The sequence below is a fragment of the Giraffa tippelskirchi genome, chromosome 7 (assembly GCF_054371585.1).
Source record: "Giraffa tippelskirchi isolate mGirTip1 chromosome 7, T2T-mGirTip1v1.2.pri, whole genome shotgun sequence".
Lineage (NCBI taxonomy): Eukaryota > Metazoa > Chordata > Mammalia > Artiodactyla > Giraffidae > Giraffa > Giraffa tippelskirchi.
In genome coordinates, this window is record NC_137281.1 from 123,543,337 (window position 1) to 123,549,455 (window position 6,119).

Genomic DNA, 6,119 nt, shown 5'->3' on the forward strand with positions numbered 1-6,119 from the left:
CAGGGCACATCACAGCAAGCCCAGTGTAGGAGGGAGGGTGGCTGGAGCCAGCCAAGCTACTCTGATCAGCAGCCCTAAGCCTCAGAAAGGCTGGAAGAAGTGGGGAGGAGTGGGACAGTCCCCTGGCCCATGGTCCCTGAGGGCAGATCCAGGAAGCTCGTTCTTTACAGACTGATTTTATTTTTTGTCTTCATAGTGGCTTTGCTGTTTTTTGTTTTTTTTCAAATTGAGGATAATTGCTTTACAGTATTGTGCTGGTTTCTGCCATACACCAAGGCAAATCAGTCATAATTATATATATACCCCTCCCTGTTGAGCCTCCCTCTCCATTCCCATCCCATCCCTCTAGGTCATCGCAGAGCTCCAGACTGGGCTCCCTGTGTTATACAGTAGCTTCCCACTAGCTATCTATTTTGCATATGAGAGTGTATATATGTCAGTGCTACTTTCTCAATTCTTCCTACTCTCTCCTTCCCCCGCTGTGTCCACAAGTTCGTTCTCCACGTCTGCGTCTTCACTCCTGCTTTGGGCTTTCTTCAGATTTCTCAGCACCTGAGTTTACAAGTGCTTCCACCTCTCTCTCCAACCCTTGCTTCTAGAAGTTGTTGGAGCTGGTGTCTATGTGTTCTGTGGCTAAGTTTGTACCCTTTGGCTAAGTTTGTTTATATTGTTGTTTTGGGGCCTCTCATTCTCTCTCCAGTTAGGGCTCCACGCAGGGAGGTCATGAAGGAGGCTCCTACAATAATCGACTGGAGAAATAATGGTGACTTGAACCAGGGCAACAACAGTGGGGGAGAAGAGAAGCGGGCAGCTTCAAGAACTAGTAAGAGACATAGTGGATGGAGGCTATTTGATCATTGATTACCTGTGCTCTCTGCCAGAGGTTCGAAAATGCAAAGTGGATAAGCCAGTGAGTGTTCAAATATAAACTACTATCCTCCTTCAGTTCAGTTCAGTCACTCAGTCGTCTCCGACTCGTTGCGACCCCACGAACCGCAGCACACCAGGCCTCGCTGTCCATCATCAACTCCCGGAGTTTACCCAAACTCATGTCCATCGAGTCGGTGATGCCATCCAGCCATCGCATCCTCTGTCGTCCCCTTCTCCTCCTGCCCTCAATCTTTCCCAGCATCAGGGTCTTTTCAAATGAGTCAGCTCTTCACATCAGGTAGCCAGAGTATTGGAGTTTCACTTTCAGCATCAGTCCTTCCAATGAACACTGAGGGCTGATTTCCTTTAGGATGGACTGGTTGGATCTCCTTGCAGTCCAAGGGACTCTCAGGAGTCTTCTCCAACACCACACTTCAAAAGCATCAATTCTTAGGCACCCAGCCTTCTTTATAGTCCAATTCTCACATCCATACATGACCACTGGTAAAACCATAGCCTTGACTAGATGGACTTTTGTTGGCAAAGTAATGTCTCTGCTTTTTAATATGCTATTTAGGTTGATCATAACTTTCCTTCCAAGCAATAAGCATCTTTTAATTTCATGGCTTCAGTCACCATCTGCAGTGATTTTGGAGCCGAAAAAAATAAAGTCTGACACTGTTTCCACTGTTTCCCCATCTATTTGCCATGAAGTGATGGGACCAGATGCCATGATCTTAGTTTTCTGAATGTTGAGCTTTAAGCCAACTTTTTCACTCTCCTCTTTCACCTTCATCAAGAGGCTCTTTAGTTCTTCTTCACTTTCTGCCATAAGGGTGGTGTCATCCGCATATCTGAGGTTATTGATATTTCTCCTGGCAATCTTGATTCCAGCTTGTGTTTCTTCCAGCCCAGCGTTTCTCATGATGTACTCTGCATATAAGTTAAATAAGCAGGGTGACAATATACAGCCTTGACGTACTCCTTTTCCTATTTGGAACCAGTCTGTTGTTCCATGTCCAGTTCTAACTGTTGCTTACTGACCTGCATACAGGTTGCTCAAGAGGCAGGTCAGGTGGTCTGGTATTCCCATCTCTTTCAGAATTTTCCATAGTTTATTGTGATCCACACAGTCAAAGGCTTTGGCATAGTCAATAAAACAGAAATAGATATTTTTCTGGAACTCTCTTGCTTTTTCGATGATCCAGCAGATGTTGGCAATTTGATCTCTGGTTCCTCTGCCTTTTCTAAAACCAGCTTGAACATCTGGAAGTTCACAGTTCACATATTGCTAAATCCTGGCTTGGAGAATTTTGAGCATTACTTTACTAGTGTGTGAGATGAGTGCAATTGTGTGGTAGTTTGACCATTCTTTGGCATTGCCTTTCTTTGGGATTGGAATGAAAACTGACTTTTCCAGTCCTGTGGCCACTGCTGAGTTTTCCAAATTTGCTTACATATTGAGTGCAGCACTTTCACAGCATCATCTTTCAGGATTTGAAATAGCTCAACTGGAATTCCATCACCTCCACTAACTTTGTTCGTAGTGATGCTTCCTAAGGCCCACTTGACTTCACATTCCAGGATATCTGGTTCTAGGTGAGTAATCACATCATCGTGATTATCTGGGTCATGAAAATATTTTTTGTACAGTTCTCCTGTGTATTCTTACCACCTCTTCTTAATATCTTCTACTTCTGTTAGGTCCCTACCATTTCTGTCCTTTATTGAGCCCATCTTTGCATGAAGTGTTCCTTTGGTATCTCTAATTTTCTTGAAGAGATCTCTAGTCTTTCCCATTCTATTGTTTTCCTCTATTTCTTTGCACTGATCGCTGAGGAAGGCTTTTTTCTCTCTCCTTGCTATTCTTTGGAACTCTGCATTCAGATGCTTATATCTTTCCTTTTCTCCTTTGCTTTTCTCTTCTCTTCTGTTCCACAGCTATTTATAAGGCCTCCTCAGATAGCCATTTTGCCTTTTTCCATTTCTTTTTCTTGGGGATGACCTTGATCCCTGTCTCCTGTACAATGTCAGGAACTATCCTCCTTACTGAAGCATTTACTGGGCTTGCCGGAATGTGAAGAACTTCTGGCAGTGTGGTAACATGTAACAAGCAGCACAGGCTCTGGAGCCAGACCTCCTGGTTTGAATTCTATCATTGCTACTAGCTATATGACCTTGAGCATGCTATTTAACCTCTCTGCTCCTCTCTTTCATTCTCTGTAAAACAGGAAGGTTATAGTACCCTCTGTTTGGGATGTGTGAGGATTACATAAATGAATGCATGTAATCTGCTTAGAACAGCCTCTGCCCCATGGTCAGTGTTACTTAGCTATCTATTATCTATCATATTCAGTTCAATTCAGTCGCTCAGTTGTGTCCGACTCTTTGCAACCCCATAGACTGCAGCACGCCAGGCTTCCCTGTCCTTCACCAAATCCCAGAGCTTGCTCAAACCTTCATCAAGCTTGCTAGGTGTCCATTGAGTCGGTGATGCCATCCAATCATCTCATCCTCTGTCATCCCCTTCTCCTCCTGCCTTCATTATTTCCCAACATCAGGGTCTTTTCCAGTGAGTCAGTTCTTCACATCAGGTGTATTATTATTATTATTTTATTACTTTTGATTAAGATAGAAGCTTCTTGGCCATAAGGGAATTTTTTAGTTTTGCAGTTCTTGTGGTTCCTTTGCTTTGCATAAAAAGCATAAAAACTGTTGTACTTGCTTAGTTTTAAATTTAGAAACTGGGTTTTTCTGGTGGAAAGGAGTAAGCTGCTTCCGATGTTTGTGATCTTGATTTGGTGAAAATTCTCAAACATCCACTTTGTTTGTCTGGGAATTGTTACCCATTATAAACCTCTCAGAAACCATCATTTCCAGGAACTGACTATCCAGATGTGTGGTGTGGTTGTGAGGCTGGGATAATGAGTCACCAAAGTGTAGCCCAGGAACAGAGCAGATTCCCAGCAAGCAGAGTTCTGGCTGCTGATACCTGCAGGAGGTGGCACCCTGGACCACTGGCCTGTGGTCTCAGTGCCAGCAGTGCTAACCCCCTGGGAAGAGATCACTTAACTTTGTGTGAGTAGAAGTGTCTCATGAATCTTTCCTCTCCGAAATGCAGTAGTTTAGCTAATTATTAAAACTAAACATTATAAACAGACAAAACAGGAAAATGCAAACCCAGAGTGAATACTTATACAATGCCTATTATTAATCCAGGAAACAGAGCAAATATCTGAAGATATAAGCCAATGACAATGAAACAATTCCAGTGGAATCTTGTACAGAGTAGGTGCTTAATAAACATTTGTTGATTGATTAGATTGTAATAATTCTTGAAAACACATTCCCAGAACACACATATACTTGTTCTGAACAAACTATCTGATAAAGCATAGTTTTACCAAGAAAAGAGAATTTAGGAGGCTAATTGGATTTACTTCATACATTTATTCTTCGTTTTGCAAAAGAATGTTCAAAAGCTTTCTATTGTAAAATAAAACATATAAAAAGCCACATAAAATAAACGTATAGTTTATTATTATATTATTATTGTTGTTATTTTATTTTTATAAGATGGATTCCCTCATAAACTCCCCAGGTCAAGAAATAGAAGTTTGCCAGACACCCCAGCAATCCTTTCATGTGCTTCAGTCCCAACTTATCCTTTTCCCTGAGAGTAACCAGGCTCCTGACTTATATAGTAGTCCCCTCCTTGTGGGTGTATTTTTAATAGTTTATCACCCATCCCTAATTAGGTGCATTCTTAGGATACAGCAGCTTAGCCTTGAAAGAAGTCTTTTAAGTCTCCTTTAGTTTATAGGTTTCCTCTCTTTTTTTCTTCTCCTTATGTCTTATCTGTTAGAAAACCCCCGGGCATTTGATCTGTAGAGTTTCCCACAGTCCTGATTTTGTCGATTGTGTCCTATGGTATAGCTCAGTAGATGCATCCGTTTTCTATATTTTTGTTGATTGACAGCTGGATGCAGAACTTGATTAAAGTCAGTTCTGCTCCTTTCCAAGACTAACTCTGCTTGCTCAGAATCTGCTGTGCTACTGGGCTACACTTTGGCATCACTAAGGTGGTGGTGAGGTCTTTCCTTATAAAGCACACAGTGTCTGCTTCTCTCTTGTGGTAATGTTATTAATCACAGCCCTTCTTGCTCATTACCTAAATCCATTAATTCTTTTGCAATCCATTCACTTGGAAAAGAAAGACATTCAACTTCTGTCATTTCTTCTTCATTTATTACTTGGAATGTTTTACAATGAGATAATTTCAATCATCTGCTTGGTAGGTTCCCAGGGGTATATAGAAAAGACAATATATGTACTTAACTCTTCTTTATTTATCACTTCTCAGGATTACTGGCTCTCTGTTTTCTTCCCAAATAACCAATTCTATTTAAACAATTATTATGAATTAATGTACTTAAATATTTTGATGGGTTCCAATTATAGTTATTATCATTTCTGAAGTTCAAGTTGTCTCATCTTTAGGCAGAAGGAGCCTCTTCAATTTGACTTCTGAGAGCCTTAATAGTTTCTGATAGCTTTCTTACTACCTAATGTTAAAAAAAAGATGTGCTAGGCTTGTCTTTTACCTCAAACCAGCCATTGTCCCAAATGTTGCTCTGTTTTTTAAAATGTTAAGTACATCAAGACCACGATCTAAGAATCTGGGTTGCTAGGGATGTTCATCCTTTCTCTCTCTCTCTTTCTCTCTCTGTCTCTCTCTCTCTCTTTCTCACACACACACACACACACACACACATATGCACACACACCTCTTAATAGATTACCTCATGAGTTCATACCAATAGTTCTCATTCAAGGTTCTCATGTACTTAGGGGGGCAGTAGAATATCCAGTGCTTCATAATTACTCATTTACTGATCCTATTTATGAATCTCAAAATAGTGATATTGATATCACCACCACATATATAATTACTGAGAAGAGTTTTAAAATGCTGTATATGCCCTTTCCATTCTTTCTATGCTACGATCTATAGTCTATATTCATTGCCTGAGCATATAATCATTAAATATATTCTTTCTCCCTTTAACCCTCATCTAATCTTGGTACTACAAAGAAATAATTACATTTTCAACACTTGCCACCATTCTTAGGTTCATATTTCTCTAGACACATTAATGCTCAAGTCTTATATTCTAGTAGATTCATTGGAAGGGCTCATGGGAACTATATTCCCTGAGTTCTTTCATGTTGATAGCCATTATTTAAGT